General features: G+C 37.2%; 1 protein-coding gene across 1 annotated transcript in view; it reads left to right on the top strand.

Moving 5' to 3' along the window:
• Positions 1-5,769: 5,769 nt before the first annotated feature.
• The window catches only part of opn7b (opsin 7, group member b), an 81,265-nt gene continuing 66,608 nt past the window's right edge, over positions 5,770-20,426 (top strand). The window contains exon 1 of the mRNA XM_028452769.1: positions 5,770-6,087. The gene's annotated coding sequence lies outside the window, so the exon portion shown is untranslated. The remainder of the gene's footprint in view (positions 6,088-20,426) is intronic.

Raw genomic sequence — 20,426 nt, forward strand, 5'->3', positions numbered from 1 at the left:
CTCCAGTTGGTCAGTGTACGCTTTGTTTCAGTGCACAATGGTTTACTTCAAACTAAAGGACTGTGCACGTCACACCGTAACAGAAGCAGGGACGGAGCAGTGTGATGGGTGACTCGTGACTTTATATAAAAGGTAGTGCCAAATTATGGACAGCTAAGGTTAAGTATTGTTAGAATGTTAGCTTACATGTAAATTACTAGTATCAGCAGGTTTAGTTGATGGATCCTTATAAGGTAGTAGATGCTGCAGTGTCAGTAGGCCTAATCAATCATTTGGCACCTGGATGCTATTGGAGTCCCTCGTGGGGTACCAGATGAGTTCACGGCTAGGGATAAGAGTATTTTTCTATGGCCCACAATAAACAAAATGTGTATTGGAAAAAATATTTATATTATAATGAGCAGAGGTTTGTGAATTACACAAGGGATGCTATTTCCTGTTTGGCTTAACAATTAAGAGCAACCTCTTTTGGCAGAGCAGAAGGGCTTTATATTTGTTATTAGCTGCAAATGGTGGTGTTTGTTATATGTTTGATTTCTGTCGTACTGTCATCCAGGATAACACTGCCTCTGGTGGATCAGTTACAAGGGCTTTTTTTGGTCTCCAGTCATTATCTGAGGAGTTAAGTAAAAACTCTGGGTTTGTCTGATCATTAAACCTGGTTGGAAAACAACTAGAAACCAATAATCATTTCTTTGTTTACTAGTATTGGCATATTTATGGCCATTTTGGCCATCTGTGGTTATTCTTGTATCCCCTGCGTTAGAAGTTTGATTGAGCGGCTTGATTGATGCAACAAACTTTGCAACTCCTGGAAGTTGAAGTTGAACCAATGTTGGAGGTCTGATGTGCTATTTTAAGGAGTTAAGTTGTACTCTTTTTTCCAACGCCCTGTAAGGGTCGGCATGAGATTGAGGCTTATTTGCTCGGTTCTGGACCAATCAGTGGCTTTTAAATACATACAAGAATTAAGTTTAAAAATGTGTCAAAAATTGCTCTTTCTGTATGTTGTGCTTTCAAATATTTGCAGACACCTTGTTTTTGTCTGTTAAATGTATTTAAATGAAAACTGAAATTAAAGAGAGAATGCTCTTTCACTAAAAAAAATGATTTTATGCTCTTGTTCTTGTCTCGGTCTGGGTCTTGACTGGGCCTCAATTCTCAAAAGTCTTGGTATTGACTTGATCCCATTGCATTCTGGACACGGGCAAGTCTTGCTCTCGGATAGTCTGGTCTCTAGTACAACACTAAAACATCCTCAGACGGCTACTGCATAGAAAACAGCAACAATTTATGGACAATTGAAGTAAACTAAACAATAACTGCATCATTCGTCTGGTTTGATAGCAGAAGACACACTGACTGATGACACAAAGAAAACTGTTCCCTCACAAGCCATTCAAAGTTTTTTGTGTGAAATTGACTGGAATCCAAGCTGTCACTGTATTAAAAAAAAAAACAGCTCAACCCACAGAAGCAATGCTATTATAGAGGAACTCTTTATCTGAGCTAGTCTCGAGGCATTTTAGCTGTCATCGATAAACACACACTAACACTTTTCTCAGGATGAAAGCATAATGCTGTTTTGTAAGGTTGTCAGTGTTTTGCAGAAGGACACAGACAGAACACCCAAAACACTCCTTTAGAGGTAATAATTAGAATGACTGTACATTATATGTTGGGTTATCATACAATATTACATTGTCACATGCAGAAAGAGCGATACAGTATGGTACTGTTTCATTTTTATTCTCAAACTGGACATCAAACAAACACTGGCAATGCTAATTAAAATGTAGGGTGTGCCCATCAGGCATGAGGTGAAAAATCTAAAATCTATATCAACATTATCTTGTACCTGATCTTACATGAGGAATTGTAGTTAATTGTCGAGCAGCTGGCTGTTCACCAGATGTATTTATTGCTGATTCAGGCAAGTGTTGAAATTACGGACAAACAGATTATTCAGAGCAAACTGGCTGCCAAAAAAAAATTATTCCAAAAACTCATCGGCATATGTAACAATAAAGGCATACAGTAGCTGTTTAATTTGGTGTGAGCTTTTATTACCTTCACCAAGGAGGAATTATTTTAAGCAGCTTTTATTTGTTTGTCGTTTAGCAGGATTACATCAGTACATTTTATTAAAATGCACTTTAAAATAATAATGTAGACTGAATGAATTGATTAAATAAGAATATTTCCCAATATTGTTCGTTTGATAAATTACTGTATTCGGGCTATTCATACTATAAGCTACAGAGAAACTGAAAACCAATGACTTAAATCTAAGTTTTTCAGTAAAGTAAGGACAAAAGTGGAATATTCCTCTGTTTGTTCTCCAAGGCCGAGTGCTGCCAACCAAGTTTTTGTTGAAGAGTGGAGGCACTGTGGTGGTGGAGACAGATAAACCCTTTGTGGTATGGACAGAGATATAAAACATGGAACGCTTCAAGGCAGCCAATGGATTGAATCTAGACTTCTTCAGTAGTGCATTGTTATTTTCCACTTCAACATATTTTTTGTCCATGGAAAACGGTCTTAAAACCCCAATTATTATTATTTTTTAAATTCTTATTTCTACAGCACTATGGCAGGTCTAAGTATCTTGTTTACACACTTGATTACATGGAAGTTTGAGGTTCAAGTTCAAATGCTCTTTAAATACAGGTCGGTAGTCACTACGTACAGTAGGAAGTTAATAAGTACCGTAGGTAGTTATTAGGTTGTCCCAGATACATTTTTTCTTCGAAGAGATCAACAAGTCAGGGATTATGTGCCAACTTGTCATATACGGCAATAAAGGATTGTTCTTACCATACACTGGTCTTTAAAAGAAACGTTTGCGACTGATGTTGGCTGCTACACAACATAACTAATGAGTAATTACTTTTAGAATGAAGTAATCAGGAAAGTAAATAAGTTACTTTTTAAAGGAGTAATCAGTAGTCAGGGTACTTTTTCATGGTAATTGTGGCAACGCTGAATATAACCCTCAAGTTGGATAGTTATTTAAAATGATACAACATAAATGCTAATGATGATGCCGTAAGGAGAGGTTTATGTACGTTTCCTATGCTGAATACACAGAATACTCTCTCACCAACCTACAGAGTCCGATAGTCCAATACACTTAACTCCAGAACAGTTGAGTGTCATTAGTAAGGATTACCAACTTCTGGATAAAGGAAAGCAACATTCATTTTTACCTTTTTGGTGTGATGAGTGCATGTGTTTGCAGGCTGAGAGGATCAAGGGGAGGGGGAGTGATTTCGGGAAGGACACTGCAGGGGATTCATCACAGGGGTAGTGCATGTCAATAATTACACTTGTTTTAAATATTTTCTAGGGAGCGGTTTGAATGGGAGAATTACCGGCAGTCTATAGGGAGTAGACTGGCGTACACTTCTGCAGAGGAGCAATGTCTGCAAAACTACTCATATTTTGACCAATAAAAGGATTCTGAGTGCCTCATGTTCAAATCCTTGCCAGGTCGAGAGACCTCTCACATTATCATATATCATTAACATATCTTAAAATAAGAAGTAAGGAACTTATAAAACACTTGCTCTCCAAGGTCTTATTTCATCTAGCTAAGTGTTCCTCAGCACGAGATGAACACATGGCATTCTGTAATACCGGTCTCCTGGGTTTACATTCCCTAATGTGGTGTTCTCTAGTGTCACGTGTTTATGTGATTGGTACCCCATGAAAGTACTTTTAAGGTAAAGTTAAATTTATCAAAAGTTAGTCTTGATGTCAGACTTGTGACAGACTGACTAACTGTCAGGAATGTAAGCCCGGATAAACCCTTATCTGGTTAAGCGGATATAGAAGATGGATGAAATGTGACCAAATCTCTTGTAAAGAATAGTTGCTTGACATTATATCAATGTTGGATATTTGCCAAAAAAAAAGAAAACCAGTAACATTAGAGAATACTTTTAAAAACATTTTGTTTTGAGGATTTATAAAGGTAAACAAAAAGATATGCATGTTATAGTGATAAGATTTAGGCAGGATCAACACAATTCTAAATACGACTGCCAGTTTTTCCTTTTATCTCCCGTCTTGGCCTTCGTTTATTTCCCTTCTGTGCACGTCTACATAATATTTATACACAAATTGAGTGCAAAAAGAGTGGAAAATCTACATATTCATGGTACAGCAAATAAACAAAATACTCCAAGGGATTTCCCTCAACTCTGTCAAATGTGTCCAACTAACTAATGAAGACAGATCGATTTGTATTGGTTTGATTGTATAGTTGCACAATACCCCGTGGTACAAAATTGTAACGGTTCCTACAATACTAGAAATTCTACACGACGGTACTACCGTGGATTACGATACTACTAGTACCAGTTTCCGCTACATAGCGGCTGCTTCTACTCTCCTCCCGGCTTCTCACTACACAGTCTAAGATGAATGCACGCTACTTAATTGAAAACATACCAACATGGCAACCAAACAAGCAAAAGTTTTGTCTCACCTGGACGTGTGCACGGCTTACAGTCACAAACATGAGACGACACATGGCAGAAGCACCGGTCCTGAGCGGCGAGTCTGCCGCGGCAGCGGCGTTGTCAGTGGCATCACTAATTGTACTCAAAAAAACAAACTCCAAAAGTCCCATTTGGAACAATTTTGGCTTTAAACGAGGCTGAGACGGTAAAGCAATAGGAGATCCACTTTTTTCATTTTAATTATTTTTTTTTACAGAGATATTTACACTGTACAAACAATATTTACAAATTATATACATACAAAGGAGGGATCACATCCAATATCAGAAAACACCAGTGACATTACCCAGAAAATGCATACAAATATAGTTTTCTCAATGAATCAGTTCCTGCTTATTGTATTTTATCCTCTATGATCTATTATGTTGGAGAAGAAACATTTTTTGTCAAATAGTTTTTTTTTTTTTTTTTTTTTTTTTTAAAGACAGTGGATTTGTTATCCTAAGTTGATTATTTATATTAGTTAAACATACATTAATGTGCAAAGGAAACTGAATGATTATTTTTTTTATTTCAACCATATAAATTCTAACTTCATTTATTTTATAGTTTTGTTTGCTTATATGCTTGTGTTTATGTACTCTTATCATGCACCAAACAACACTACAAGTAATTAATAAGTATTTCTAACTTGTACTAATGCAGTTCATAAAAATAATAATAAAAGAAGGCTTCAGTATCACGATATTACCCGGAACCGTGATACTTTGTCTGGTATAGTATCGTGGTTACTCATTTTGATATCGTGACAACTTTATTTGATTGTGAATAATACTCACTCAATACATTGTGAAAATGTATTTAAATAACTTGGAAACAAGGAAACACACATGTACACATTAGCATGCTTTTACTAGCAGCATCACACTACTCTTACCACAAATTACCAATCATGACATTTAGCTTTCTCTTGCTTTTCAGGTTTGAGCCAAAGCCAGCGACACAACTTACTACATGTGGTTATAGAATGTAAAAGACTAAGTAAGTCCATCCTTTTAAATTTGTAATACAGTGAATGGAGTAATAAATGAAAATTTTATGTAAAAAACCCCCAATGTGGATGATGGGTTATGTATGTGGGAACTCTAAAGCATTTATTAAGTGAAAAACCTGAATCTGAAAATCAAAATCTGATGCTGATGAAAGAATGTGCTTGTGTGCATTTGAAAGAGAGAGAAAGGAGAAGGCATGACAGAGATTTGAGTGGTGAGGGAGTGCAGGGCAACAGAGGAGGAGAAGACGGAGTGGGAGCAGCAGACTGAGACTCTAGTGGAGGAGAGTGAGCAGAGACCACAAGCGCCTGTCCCTACCCGTCGCCTCGTGGATCTCCCTGAGCACAGCTGTTAGGAAAGAGTGGATCCCTTTGCTCAATGACTGCATGACGAGAGTGCTTGAGTGCTAGTACGTACGCCCCAGAGTGTCCCAGCGGCTGCACACAGTCTGTGTTCAGCAGCTCGTGTTGCACTGCTGCCACACATGAGTGAAGGTTTGCCCAGCTTCGCTCTGGACTTGATTCAACACTCATGATCCCAAGCCAACTTTGGCATACCCTCTCATTAAGGTAAGTTCATAAAGTATTTTACATTCAGTGTATTTGACAATCAGCATTGGGATTTCTTTACGTCTGATGTTTCTTGAGGTTTTTGCTTCCAATGTTGTATAAGGAATTGTAAATCTGTGAATCTATAAGGAAAGCATGGTTCTAAGTGAATTATGATGAATGAAGTGGAAAAGTAGGAATAGCTCAGTATTGATCACATCACACTACTCATGCTCTAAATTCCCAGTCTATTGTGTCTGAGCTAACCTGCTTTATGTCTGCACTCGATGGACTTGCATAAATTTAGTGATGAGCTTATTGTGCCTTTCTTCTATGAGTGCATGTGTAACCTTTTTACAATATTTCTCTATTTATATGCAGTTTTATTGTATTGTTTTGGTTTTACATAAATTTGGGTGTTAAAAACTCTCTCCAGTATTAAAAAAAGTTTCACGTGTGCGCTGAAGAGCAAAGTTTTTTGGAGTTCAGTTAATTCCAATCTCTTATGTGGGTATCGCGTTAACAGATACAAGTAAAAACTCACTGTGACAACATTGGTGAAAGCTCGCAAAACTCGTGCATGATATTAGGCGTTCATCCCAAGTAAGTATTTCCCCTCCTTGAAATTACTTGGATGTGTTTTGGATGGCATACAGAAGCAGAGAACATGCCCCCTATGAGAGACTTTTAGGAACCATCAGTGAATCCTTAAGAAGCATCACCAACTAACATTACATGATACTTTAAAGAAAATGTTGTTCCATGAATGCTTCCTATGAGAACAGTCTTACAACATGTCTGGTAATGTTGCTATGAATGACTTTTGCTATCTTCTAAACATATTTGGCGATGACAATTCACATACTGTGATGTAATTCTGTCTTCTAATATATCGCAGTACGTGAATTGCCATCTGACCTGAACAGTTAATTTGATTGACTGTATCTAATTGATTTTGCTCATTCTCAATGTTCCTTTAAACTGTTGTGCAACAGTGAAGTATCCTAAAGGCACAGCCTTCAAGCCTATTTTCTCCTAATTCATTCACCACTGGAATAAATAGTCTTTAAAATCACTTCATGCTCATGAAGAGGAAAACAAATCAATCAATTAGTTGTTGGCAGCACTAACATGAATAAATACTGTACATTGTTTTGCTTAAGTAGTTTTTATATAATCTGACATTTCCTACTCAACACAGTGAAATTGCCCTACAAACTGTCACTTGCGAAACATAGGGATATATACTGTAAGCCATGATGTAACACAGAGTGTCACAGTATGTGGCAGTATGGAGGTGTTATTGTATTCAGCAGTTTTCACATCAGTGTGGGAGGGGAAGTCGTTTTGCGATGGCATGCCAGTGAAGGTGAAAGGCTGAGTCTAATTAATCACATTTATGGAGCAGGTGCTGGAGAACACCCTTGGCAGCTTTGAAATGAGGAATGAGATTATGCCTGCGTAACAGGACTCTGGGTTTGATAGGGCTTCCATAAACATAAACCTGCAGGTAGATGTACTTGGTTGCACCTTCATTCTCACATTTCACATTGTCCCTTTAAGATACCTGCCCTTGGTTCACGCCGTGTACTACACTCTTAGTGAGATTGTTCTGCTCTGTCAGGCTGGAGCTGCTTCCATTGTGTCCTATTCTCTCATCTGGACTTATGTGCTTTTTTACGTGTCTGCAGCTACGCGTCTCTCTCCTGCACGTATTCGCCGGTCCAGGCTCCTGACACGCCCACTGCGCGTAAATCGACCAAAAGCACGTAGTCTGTGAATGAAGGCGGTCTGAAGAAAAGGAGACGGAGTGGGCGATGTCATTTTTTGGGGGCTGTCTAGAAATCACGGAACGTGGAGTTTTCCCTAATGCTTGTAAATGTCATTGAAATCTGTGAAAATTATGAAGCGCACTTTTAATTTGATAAACAGTGTAACAGGTTGACTTGATCAGATTACTTCAGGGTGAGGAATGGACCCCTTTTTTAGCCTGAACTACAGTTAAAATCTCTTTTTCCCTCCCTCATATTAACGCCAGATTAACGTACGTTTGTGTGGAAAGCCTAATTTTATTAACTTCTTACATTCCTGCATTCAGAAATGATCACTGGCATTTGTCATCAATGTTTTACTTGTAATTTACTACTGTAGTGGATCAAACTGTGGCTTTACATTGTACACAGTGTTAAAAAAAGTTTCATTGTAAAGAGCTGCTGCAGCTGACGTGCATCGCGGCACACAAGCTGATCAGATCTGCGACGCAGCCCTTATAGAATACACGTAAGGCCAGATTTGAATGGTAATGCCCACATTTCAGGGTCGTGCATAACTGGGATGGATTGACTTAAAGAGATTATCTGAAGGATGAAAAGAGAGAGAGAAAATTTAGAAGCAAACGTCTCAATGTGTTTAACGCACCAACACACGTGTAGTATTGCTTTTCACTAATAAAACACTTATGGCAGTTTGATTAAAACATGCCAAATCAGGGTCAGTACGGAATCCTTTTAAAGTCCCCAAGTCCATCTACTGTACCTTTGAAAAGTAGCTACGACATAAATTCTGTTGCGGTCACAAAGACGTTTATCCGCAAGCTTTGTAGCTGGACCTTTCTTAAGTTTTTTTAGTTGAAGCTTTGGAGTTTCCTCGTGCTCCTCCATGACGCTATGCTGCTCAGAGGGATACCTGTTTGCTGTTGTGATGCGCGGCCTTGTTTCAGTGCACAGTTTACGCACACACATTCACTTTGATTGACAGTCTTTGCTACAGGAAGTCGAAGCCTTTGTATAGGGGTCTATAGGACAAAGGCAGGACTTGACGTATATGAATGACCACCAGCAGTAGACCATAGTAAACGACTAGTTAGGCATTTTTTTTTACATTTTAAAAGAATGATGCATAAACACAGATTTCTCAGAAACTCCAGATATCAGCTTTAAGTACTGGGAGAGGATAGCAGGCAGCCTATGCGCGGCTTTTTTGACTTACGCGCGTGGGAGAATAGAACCCAATGAGAGCGCTTCACCCACTCACTAAAACATAAAACAATGGAGAATGATTAAACACACCTCTACACCTGTGCCTAATCATTATTTTTAACGCTTTATTTAAAAAAAAAAAAAAAATAAACAATCTACTCTCTCTCTCTCTCAAGTACCCCTTGTATTGCCAGTGCGTACCCTCAGGGGTACACGTACAACCACTTGAGAAACACAAACCTCGGGTAACCATCTTTTGATTTCCAAAAAAGGGGACAACTTGGCACACTCAACTTACTCTACGTTTTCTTAAATACCTTGTAACGACAAAATACAATAGATAAATAAGTTGGTATTCTTCATGAAGTTTAAAAATGCAATTCTCTTTTCAAAACAACACAACACTCTCAAAGAAAATATGACAGGTCACAAAAGACTGTCTTTATTTTACATTTCCTGAAAAAAAATTACAAAAGATTTAGTGAAGTCAAAAAAGATTGTCTTTATTTTATTTTTGTATTATTATTATTATTAAAACGTGTATTTCTTCAGGTAAGAGTTGATCTGGAGATGCACTGTTTAAAACATACTTCCATTAAAAGTGAGTATTGGCTAAACCGGTTTTCATTTTGATGATGAGGCAGTGTGTCGGCAGTTGCTGAATATAATTAATCAAGTAACTTCTCTAATTGAGCTACTTTTAGAATCAAGTAACGAGTATAGTAATGTGGTTACTTTTTAAAGGACTAATCAGAAATTAGATACATTTTTCAAGGTAACTATGGCAACACTACTTATGAGCTACATACATTAAAAGTGACATATGAACACATCATGACAACTTTCAACAGTAATACCTCTGTAAGGATAGTGTTTGAAAACATGAACACATGCACATTCCAAACACTTTAGAAGTGCTTTATTATCTATACTTTTGCACTCACTGACATAGTGTAGGAGTGCACAATGAAAAAAACATTCATTATGGTGGAGGTGTGGGCAGGTGGTTAAAATGTGCAGAACATCATCGTTCAATTGATTAACACAACCAGCTGTCCTCCAGTGTGAATCTGGGTCATTTATAACTTTGGCGTCAATTTAAACTTTACTTAATCATGATACACAACATCTACTGTAACTATTAGACAACCTCAAAAAATGACCTGTCTATCTCTGTATTCTGTATTACATTTGAGGTTTTACGAATGCATCCAAAAAATTGTCAATGGCCACGTTTACATGGGAGCTTTAATTCCTCTTTAATCTGACCTTGTAAACACTTAATTCCGAATTAAACTTAATTCCAAATTAAACTTAATTCCAAATTAAACTTATTTCCGAATTATGTGGCTGGTTTATTCCGTTTTTAATTCCGAATTAAATATTTCCTCTTTCTTGTAAACAGTTAACACTTAAAGCTGCTTTAAGTTAATTCCGGTCGTTTTGAACATGCGCGACTTTGCGGCGATGACATAATCCAACATGGCCGCCTGGACTAGAGCAACTATTTATTCCTGGTGATTGTTTTCTGGAGGTTTATTGGGCTTTATTTAACAGTGATTAGTTCCTATCTCCTTTCCGCTCCGTGGATCAAAGTGTGTTATTGTTGAGCTGCTGCTTCAAAATTACAGTCAAAATAAAGGTGAACACAGTTCTCAAATGTGGTCTTCTGTGTTACAGCCGACAATAAAAGGTTTGTTGTGTGTTTTTCCCGATAGACGTGATGAGTCATGTTCTCCCCGTCCATTCAGAGCCTTCCCAAACCCCAGACCTAAAACGGAATAAACTAAAGCCGAATAAACTGGTTTTCCATGTAAACCTCAGATTGTGAATTACTATTTCCATGTAAACACGAAGCAGAACACTTTAATTCCAAATTATTTAATTCGGAATCACTAATTCCGAATTTAAAAAAATGTAACTGTGGCCAATATGTCAACCTTTCCATTGTAGGATGCATCAATAAAATAGCTATCGTTAAGGAACATTCAATCTGAGAGATTCAGAAAGCAAATCTAAAGCACACAGATTACAGTAAGCAGAGGAGCTACAAGTTTTAAAACACCACATTTTATCCATTCTTTTTTTACTGAAAATGATTCAGTTCACTGTGTTATTGTACTCTCAAATGAAAGCATAGAACAGATAAGCAATTTGAGTTGAAAAAGATATCATGGAATCCATTAACAATACTATTCACCTGATGCTCATGAGGGTCTGGTACCACAGTGTGTTCCAACACTGCTTTTATGCAGACAGGGAGTTGTTAGTACCAGCTTTAAAGGCTGATTCAATCTTCATTACTGCAGAACACCTTTAAATTGTTAAAACACTTTATGTTCCCTGAAAAAGGCCTATTTATATCATTCTAAAATGTACATTATTTTTCAGTTTTGGGTAACCAAACCTTTTTTTATTTATTTATTTTTTTTTACCTCTGGCTGTTCAGTTCTTACCTTTGTACCATTTCAAGTTATTCATTGGACTTGCACGACTTGAATTGTTGAATTATTGCAAAAAAAAAAGAAAAAAAAGAAATTGAAATATGTTTATTGCAAAATAACATTCAAAATACATCTCATTACAGACCAGCAAATACAGCATAAGAGATCAATGTAAGTTTTTATTTTTTATTTTTTTTTAACCAAAAGCAAGATTAGTAGTAAAAAGAAGATGTCTGTCTGTTATAGGGGTTAATTTGTGGAATACAGTTGATAAATAAATTAAAATGAGTGACACACTAATTTCAAAAATAAAATGTAAACATATTTTACAGAGGTATGTGAAGCAGTAGAAATATGTTGTTCTTTAAATGTTGTATACAAAAGAGAGTGTGTATGTGTATATGTATTTTGCATTATTTGAAAAAAGGCAACTTAAATGTACTTGTTGAACACCTGTATTTCTTTTGTGTGTATTATTGATAAAGGTAACTGAAATGTTATGATTTATGTAGAAAATAAGCATTTTTACTTCTGCCAGTTTCAGTCTTATGTATTTTTAAATTGTGATTTATGTGTGAATCTTTTTTGTTAGACTGAAACAAATAAATACATTGAAACTGAAATCTAGAAACATTTTTACATGACTGTAAAGCAGAAGTAAATCAAACTCAAGAAGTGCGTTTCTCAGTTTTGAAACACATAACGGTAGATTTTTGCTGTTGTTGTTGTTGTTATGATCCTGGGAACACAGATTCTTTAGCATGCCGGAAGCCTGTGCAGTAACTGTACTTCTATTGTGATTTTTCCCATTTTCTTTGTGTGAAAGGATAAAATAAACGCCTCTCTCTCTATTCTTTTAAAGTGGCATATCAGTTGTCTCGTTTTTGTCAGAACATGATGTAGATCATTGTTAAGAAGAACACTCAACTTTGTATATGGGCCAAACATTGATGACGTGCATTAAAGAGGCAACATAATGACAAAAATATAAGAAAAATTCAATAAAAGAAAAATCAAAACCATGTCAAACCATTGCTCAGTTCGAAAGCACTACTTAAAAACATGTCGATATTAGATGAACCTGGAGCAGCTTGAGGTAAATGTGTGCCAGAGGCATGAAACATCACAGATTGAAAAAGCCTGCTTTATTTTCACCCTGTCACCAGGGAAGCTGGTCCAATCTCGCTTTTTCTCTGTTTCATTGTCATTTCATGCAAGTGTTACAATAACACCTCTCTACTACCACAAGCTTTATTTATTTAACATTAATATTATGAAAAATGGTGCAGACAACAGAGACAGCCACCAACAATCTCTGCTATTGCTATTGGTTGTTTACATCCTTGTGTTTCTTTGCTTAAAGGAGGAATTTTTCCTACTTTGAATCACAGTTTTGACAACAAAAGTGAAGCAAGGCTAGCTTTGACTCAGAATATAATCTCACATTGTTTAAATTTTCTTGTCTCTGACCCCCCTCTGAGGGATCTGGCTTTCAGAGATAGTGTAGTGCAAAGGGCCAGAACTTTAGAGTTATGAGTGTTTTAATTTCCATGTTTTTTTTGTCATCATGGTCATTAACCACAGGGCTAAATCTGGGTTAAACTGATGAAGATCCAACATAGGAATAAATAAACTGTGGAGCTGTTGAGGGCGGGACATTGAGACGTCCTCTCAGAAACTCCGGATAGCAGCTTTAAGAATTTTTTTTTACTTCATTCTTGACGTGATTTCTTGTGTTTCTTCACCAGACAAGATGGTTACTTGCTTGAAATCATTTTTGTGTTGCTTTGTTTTATTGTTTTCCCTGTGATATGCAGTCACTCCGACTTCAGGGTTTTTCGAGTAAGCCAAATTATCACCAGTCGCCGGCTACCTTTGTTTTGTCAATATAACTTTCATTCTCAAAACACCAGAAATGCCGCATTGTCAGAACACTGGCATCTGTAGTGAATGAGAACATTTGAATGAAATACAGATACAGTAGCACATATGCTAAGTGAAGAGGTGTGAATACTTTCTGGTGTAACTGTATATACACCAGTTCTTTATTTATTTTTTGTTTCCATAATATTTTACATTTTGTATTGAGAAAATGGGACAAAGTAGTAGCTTTCCCTGAGCTCCCAACACTTTGTATTAAATGTTTCTCAAGACTGAAATATCTCAAGAAAATAAAAGTTCTTCGTTGCTATAATCATATATTTTTATTTAGTCAGAAACAAAAAAAAGATTGATGATTTCTTTTGATTCAACCAGAAGAAAATCCCTTGAAGATTAAAAATCTGTTTGAGAATAGAGTCATGGTAAAGACTGGCAGTTTGACAAAGTCATATGAACCCACACTCACACAGGACTGAAGCACTCAATACATTTCACAACCTGTATATTATTATTTTATTGAACTTTTCACTGTATAGTCTGATTTAAAAAAAAATAAAAAATAAAAAATTCTAAGAATTCCTTTTACTTATTTGCATTTTAAAAAGTTGTAATTGTCAATATTTAGAGCTCAAATAATCTTGAACAAGATATATATATATATATATATATATACACACAATATACATACATGCATATCTATGATTGGGGATATGTTTTCATGGCCCATAATCCTATGATTTGATAAACAGGTATATTCAAACGATTCTGCATTTCACTCGTCCCTCAACAGATTCTTGTTACAATAGCCATACTGAAACATTCCATTAGTGAACATAATGGGTGGCTGCCATCCACACCTTGTTGTTTTCCTTTATAAATGTCTGAGAATGATCTGGTTTTCTAGTATTACAAGAATTGGCTGCACTCGAAAAGCTGTTGCTTATAGACCTTCTCTTTCAAAATCCTAATGGATGGCTCTGATTTTCCTTTTAATACCATACCTGACTCATGATTATTTAAGAAATAAGGTTAAACAATTTGGAACTGTTTGCTTTTAATATTCATATAACATACTGTGGTTCAATGTGAGCCTTTCCTACACTATGAAAAATATAGTGTAAAATGTGAATATCAGGCTGTGTTTATGACCTTTAAAACATATTATTTGTGAAGTATAACTGGAGTTAATCTGTTATTCGCTCTATTTTTTGCTCTTAAGGCCACCCAAACCTTCTTAAGTGGGAAATGTGCTTCAGCAGTACTACATAAAGATACTCATGCCGTCAAATTAAATGTAGCACTAAAAGAGTTATCATCAATTACTCTGGGAATCTTTTTTGTATGTATCCAGTTTTGTACATTTTTAGGCTGTTCCCTTTCAAAAAGCTGAACACCTCGTTTCCTATCACAATCCTGGGTACCTTTAAACATTGTCTGGTGTATGAATATTTAAACAAAGGACTTGTTGTTACCAGAATCACAGAAAAGGAGTTCAGAGATTTAGAACCGGCTGTGTCTTACTCATGGAGACAGTTGTGTGGAACCCTAAGGGGAGAGTGAGGCTCTAGCCTTGGCAGCATGACTCATCTTTTTAAATTCAGTTTAATCTCCAAAATCTTCCACAAATCTTACTTATTGATGTTCAGCTCAAGATTGTGTTTTAATGAAACAAGGTAATTCATTCGATTGGTAAGACACACTTAAAGCATTAGGTCATGTCCTCTCCTTAAACCCTGCTCTGCATGGCACGTGTCATCTTCAACTAGATAAAAACATTAAACACAATTTTAATAATTAGATGAATATACAAATGTATGCTAACATATTAGTAGATAAATACGGAAAAACCGTATGCTTTAGAGAAAACTACAATTATTGCCACCTACAGTATACAGTATGAATGAATATTTGCTGCAAAAATTGAACAATCTCAGATCTATTTGACTTTTTCTCCACACAACAGCTCATTTGTCCATAACTCGAGCAACAACCATTGTTGAGAACCACATAATGTAAGGTTTAAACTGTGCCTTGACAATGTTTTTGTTGCTTTGTAGAAAACCTGTGAGTCATTATTGTAATGTCAGTTATTAGTTGTGCTTTTCAGCATTTAAACTCAATTATTTTGGTCATAATTGTTGGTGTTGTTTAGGGCCATCAACCTTTTAAATGAAATTCAATGGTTGTGATTTATTTTTTTAATACTTGTAAATTATTTTTCAAAGGACCCAATCATAGTGATCTACTATCTGTTCTATTACGCACAGCACAACTGCATAATGTGCTGCAGAATTGAATAGGTTAATCCATTCCTTCTGTTTCCTCATTATTTCTATTCATAAAGTTTGTTAATTATTGTCGTAAATATGTTGGCTTTGTTATGTGTCGTCAAACTGATACAAGAGTTAATGACCACTCTGTGTTAAATAAGACCGTGGCTCAGGTGGTAGTGGGTCGTCTTCTGATCGAGAGGTTGGGGGTTCGATCCCAGTACCTGACTATGTGTCGAAGTGTCCTTGGGCAAGACACTGAACCCTAAGTTGCTCCCAGTGGTCGACTAGCGCCTTGCATGGCAGTCCTGTCCCACTGGTGTGTGAATGTGAGAGTGATTGGGTGAATGAGCTGATATGTAAAGCACTTTGAGACTGCTTCAGTGTGGTGATAAAGCGCAATATAAAATCAAGTCCATTTACCATTTACCAAATAAGTATTTATTTCATTTATTTATGGTTTGCTTCAAGTGGAGAAGAAATAAAACTCTTTGTATGTGTACAAAGAAAACACGTTAAATAAGAGGTTCAAAACAATATATCAGTTCCCCTGTACACTTATAACAACAGAAAAATGTATATATATATTGCTCGAAAGGGAGTGGAAAGAAGAAACGTATAAAATCTCAGCACCGCCTCTGATTTATACAACTTAATACACTGAATTTGTTTCCCTAATTTAAATCGGTTTGGACTCCTATCAATATATTTGACAAATACTAAATAGCAAATAAAGCTGACTAATAATGCACGATATGGTAAAGAACTCAATCCAATAATGGTAAGAAGAGATGTAATAGGCTAATAAGAAACATTAGGCCTCACCCTCCCTGTACTGTGCTCAAAACAAACGTTTATAAAGTGATTTCAATCTATTAATATTTTGACATTGCTTGTGATGAGGACCCAGACCGTCTCCACATACAGACAAAAGCTCTTCCTGGTGGTTCCAATCTTAAAGCTGCGGTATGTAGAATCCTCTCTCTCTGTTTTGAAACCAAAACCAAAACTTAACCTCCCTCTAAACGCTCTTAGTGACTTTTTTCTTCTTAAAGACTAGTGACAAATGTATGGACATTATCTTGTGTCAGTGGGGATTTTTCTGGTGTTTTAGAGACTCTGACATGAATGCACAGATCACTGTAGTTACTGTCCCGAGCAGCGGCTGCTGCTGCCGTCGGTTCGTCCCCGCCACAAGCTCACACAGTCGGGGGGCTGTGATCTAGGCTGCCTGTCGCTCTGAGCAGACTGACAACCACCACTGTGCATCCAGACTGCAAAAATAATTCACCTTGAATAAACTTCTCACACACGATTTATCCCATCTGTTATCACACTCTGTCACCAGTGTGTGTGTGGGGCGGACCGTCCGCAGTCACGGGGATCCATGAGGACACAAAGTGATCCGTTCCTCCTCAGTGTGTTTGTGCCTTTAAACTGTTGCTTCTCAACCTTGGGCTGACCTTCCCAGTTTGATTTGCTGTGTAACTGTCGTGTCGAACACATCCATCATTACACTTTTACTACTTGAGGGTACCTGAACGCCCATGACTTCAGTGGAGCAGCCAGAGAAATGCCAAAAACAGCTCATGGAGCACATGTTTGTAGAAAAATCTCTGAGTGGCTGAAGTCCAGTGTCACGCTCCTGGAGATGAGATTCACTGTCCACTCAGAACACTTTGATTACAGTATGTAAGTAAGTAAGTCATGTTTATTTGTATAGCACCTTTCACAGACAGAGGTCACAAAGTGTTTTACATATCAGCTCATTCACACTCACATTCACACACCAATGGGACAGAGCTGCTATGCAAGGCGCTAGTCAACCACTGGGAGCAACTTGGAGTTCAGTGTCTTGCCCAAGGACACTCCAACACATAGGCCTCTAGATCAGAGTGCAACCACTCTGGTTCAGGTGTCCAATATGCTCAAAAAGGATTATGGATTTTTTACCAAAAAATGCCAAAAAATATTAAACACTCCACACCCCCTAGAGGCAGCATCTCCTCCCTCCTGCTACAGTGAGACGGGCAGCGAGAAGCTTCCTAAATGTACCGGGGCAACATTAAAGCGGTTACCTTCTTGAATAAACTTACATTCTGAGTGAATTGTTAATAAACTCATCCTGTTGTCTTAGTCTACAAAAGCAGTGATTGTGAAAAATAAAACATGCTCTCCTGCACCTCCTCTTCACTCAAGGAATATATTACTTTCAGACTTTGATGCACCAACCTAGTTAAATGGAGAACATTAGGTGTTTAAGTTTTAAAAGTGCGATCACATTTGCTGCAGTGGCAAATACGTATTTGGCAATTGAAAATTGGCAAAAATGACAACCTGTATCTGGATTTGTTGACAAGTTAAATCATGCAGAAAAAACAGAAGACTGACCTTGACCTTAAATATGACCTTGAGCAAAGGTTAAGGTCACACATGGAAAGGAAATGTTGTTCAAAGGTACCAGTCTGAGCACTGCTTCTCAATTTGTGGCCAAGTTATAAGGAAAAAGGTTTTTTTTTTTTGTTTGTGGTCATGAACTTGACTCTTACCAATGTTTTTACTGGTGGTATATATAGCTTCAATCCAGTTAAATAAAATAATCCACTTGAGATGGGATTTTCATAAATGCAAGCATCGAACTTATAAAATAAATATTCATAGAGATATGGAAAGATTTGGTTTTTGACGCAACCTTGACATTTTGGCACCAAAAAAGGACAATGGACCATTCTTGACATTGCGTTCCCTGTGAGATGACATACTTGTCATTAGTGCTGCATTAATAGCCTAGGAGGAGTTTTAGGACAAAGCAAGTTGCGGACGAAAACGAAGAACTCCTATGATTACAATGTCATTGGCAAAAGTGATTGTCACTGAAGAGTCCAAACATTAAAGGTGCAAAAGTAAAATGATTGTCAGAATATGGATTCAAGTGTCCATCTAGAGGCTGACTTTTAGGACAACAGTGCAATTGAGAAGTGAAAACAAATAAAAATGAAAGATACGTCCAGGAGTCACTGTGAGCCTTTCCCCTGCAGTGACACCGGTCACGGTTACATTATGTTTTTTAATTCGGAATTAAATCATTTGGAATTAAAGTGTTCTGTTTCATGTTTACATGGAAATAGTAATTCCCGAATTGAGGTTTACATGGAAAACCGGTTTATTCCGCTTTAGGTCTGGGGGTTAGGAAGGCTCTGATCGGACAGGGGGTTAACATGACGTATCACTTCTATCAGGAAAAACACAAAACAAACCTTTAATTGTCGGCTATAACACAGAAGACCACACATGAGAACTGTTTTTACTTTTATTTTGATTGTAGTTCTGAAGCAGCAGCTCAACAATAACACACGGTTTCAGTTTGGACCACGGAGAGGAAAGAAGATAGGAACTAATCACCGGTAAAAAGCCCAGTAAAACTCTGGAAAACAAACACCACGAATAAATATTTGCTCCCTGGTAAATATAGTATCTCTAACAACAGGTACAATGATAAACTTGGTGATATTACTGCCCGTACATGCAGTACGGGGACGCATTTACTCCGCCTCCGGGTCCTAGTGCCAGCTGTCCGATAAAGCCTGTTCCGTTTACAGAGGTCCTTGTGTGTTTAATAAGTCTGTGTGTGTCCGTGTGAAAGTCTGCATGTTTATGCCTCCGTCCATCCACTCTTTTCATTATATCCATGTCTTTTAAGGCTCTTATTAAATAGTCTTGGCTGGAGTCCGGGCCGCCGCCATCTTGGATTATGTCGTCACCAGCGCGTCATCGCCGCAAGTCGCGCAAGCGCAAAATGATCCGAATTAACTTAAAGCGGCTTTAACCAAGTTAAGTGTTTACAACAAAGAGGAATAATCTCATTTGGAATTAAAAACGGAATAAACCAGCAACTTAATTCGGAATTAAATTAGCATTATGAATTATGTGTTTATAAGGTCAGGTTAAAGAGGAATTAACTTTTATTCCGCTTTAAAGAGGAATTAAAGCTCCCATGTAAACGTGGCCAGTGAGATGATATACAGTCTTATGGCCAGGGGGACAAAAGAAATACTATAGTGTTGTGATCACATGACATCAACAACTTTCACTATCTTGTTTATTTTTTTTTTCTTTTTCTGATGATCGTAACAAGTCTTTGACAATGTTACACACAGGTTTTGGTAATATTCACTACTTACTTTTGTTATAGTAAACTCGGATGCTTCATGAGTTCTGCACATGCTTTGGTGTTACTGAAGCAGGCTGTTGGGTCCCCTCCCACTGCTTCAACACAAACAGCCTGTTTAAAAATAAAAGTGTGATTGTAGCGGTAAGCTCCAACTGAGCAGCTGCTTTTCCATGACTCAGTCATCTAAATGTTTGAGGTGACCATGTGCTTATACGCATGTTGTTTTAGTAGTAGTGGACTATTCAATTTAAAAGAAGGAGCTGCCTGCTTTCCGCATTGGTGAAGAAAAAAGCTGCTAAATTTACAGCAGGCCTTTTGAGTGACTTAACCTCACCGTTTATCAATGTATTTCATTTGCTCAACCCCTTGCTGTGCTGTGTGTTGGAAGGGCTTAATTATGTTACAAAGTGATTGAATGATTCGCCTTTGAGAGAAATAAAGCCTTTGACTCAGACAGACATCTGCCATTTACAGTAGCTCGAAGAAAAATGTGCCTTTGTACAGTTGTGTGTATGTGTGTGTATTAAAACCAGTGTGTGATTATCTATGAGCATGGTCATTCCCCCAGGGAAGACATATCCTAAATGACGAGCAAGCACATGTCAGCCATCCTTAT

The sequence above is a fragment of the Gouania willdenowi genome, chromosome 7, assembly GCF_900634775.1.
Source record: "Gouania willdenowi chromosome 7, fGouWil2.1, whole genome shotgun sequence".
Taxonomy (NCBI): domain Eukaryota; kingdom Metazoa; phylum Chordata; class Actinopteri; order Blenniiformes; family Gobiesocidae; genus Gouania; species Gouania willdenowi.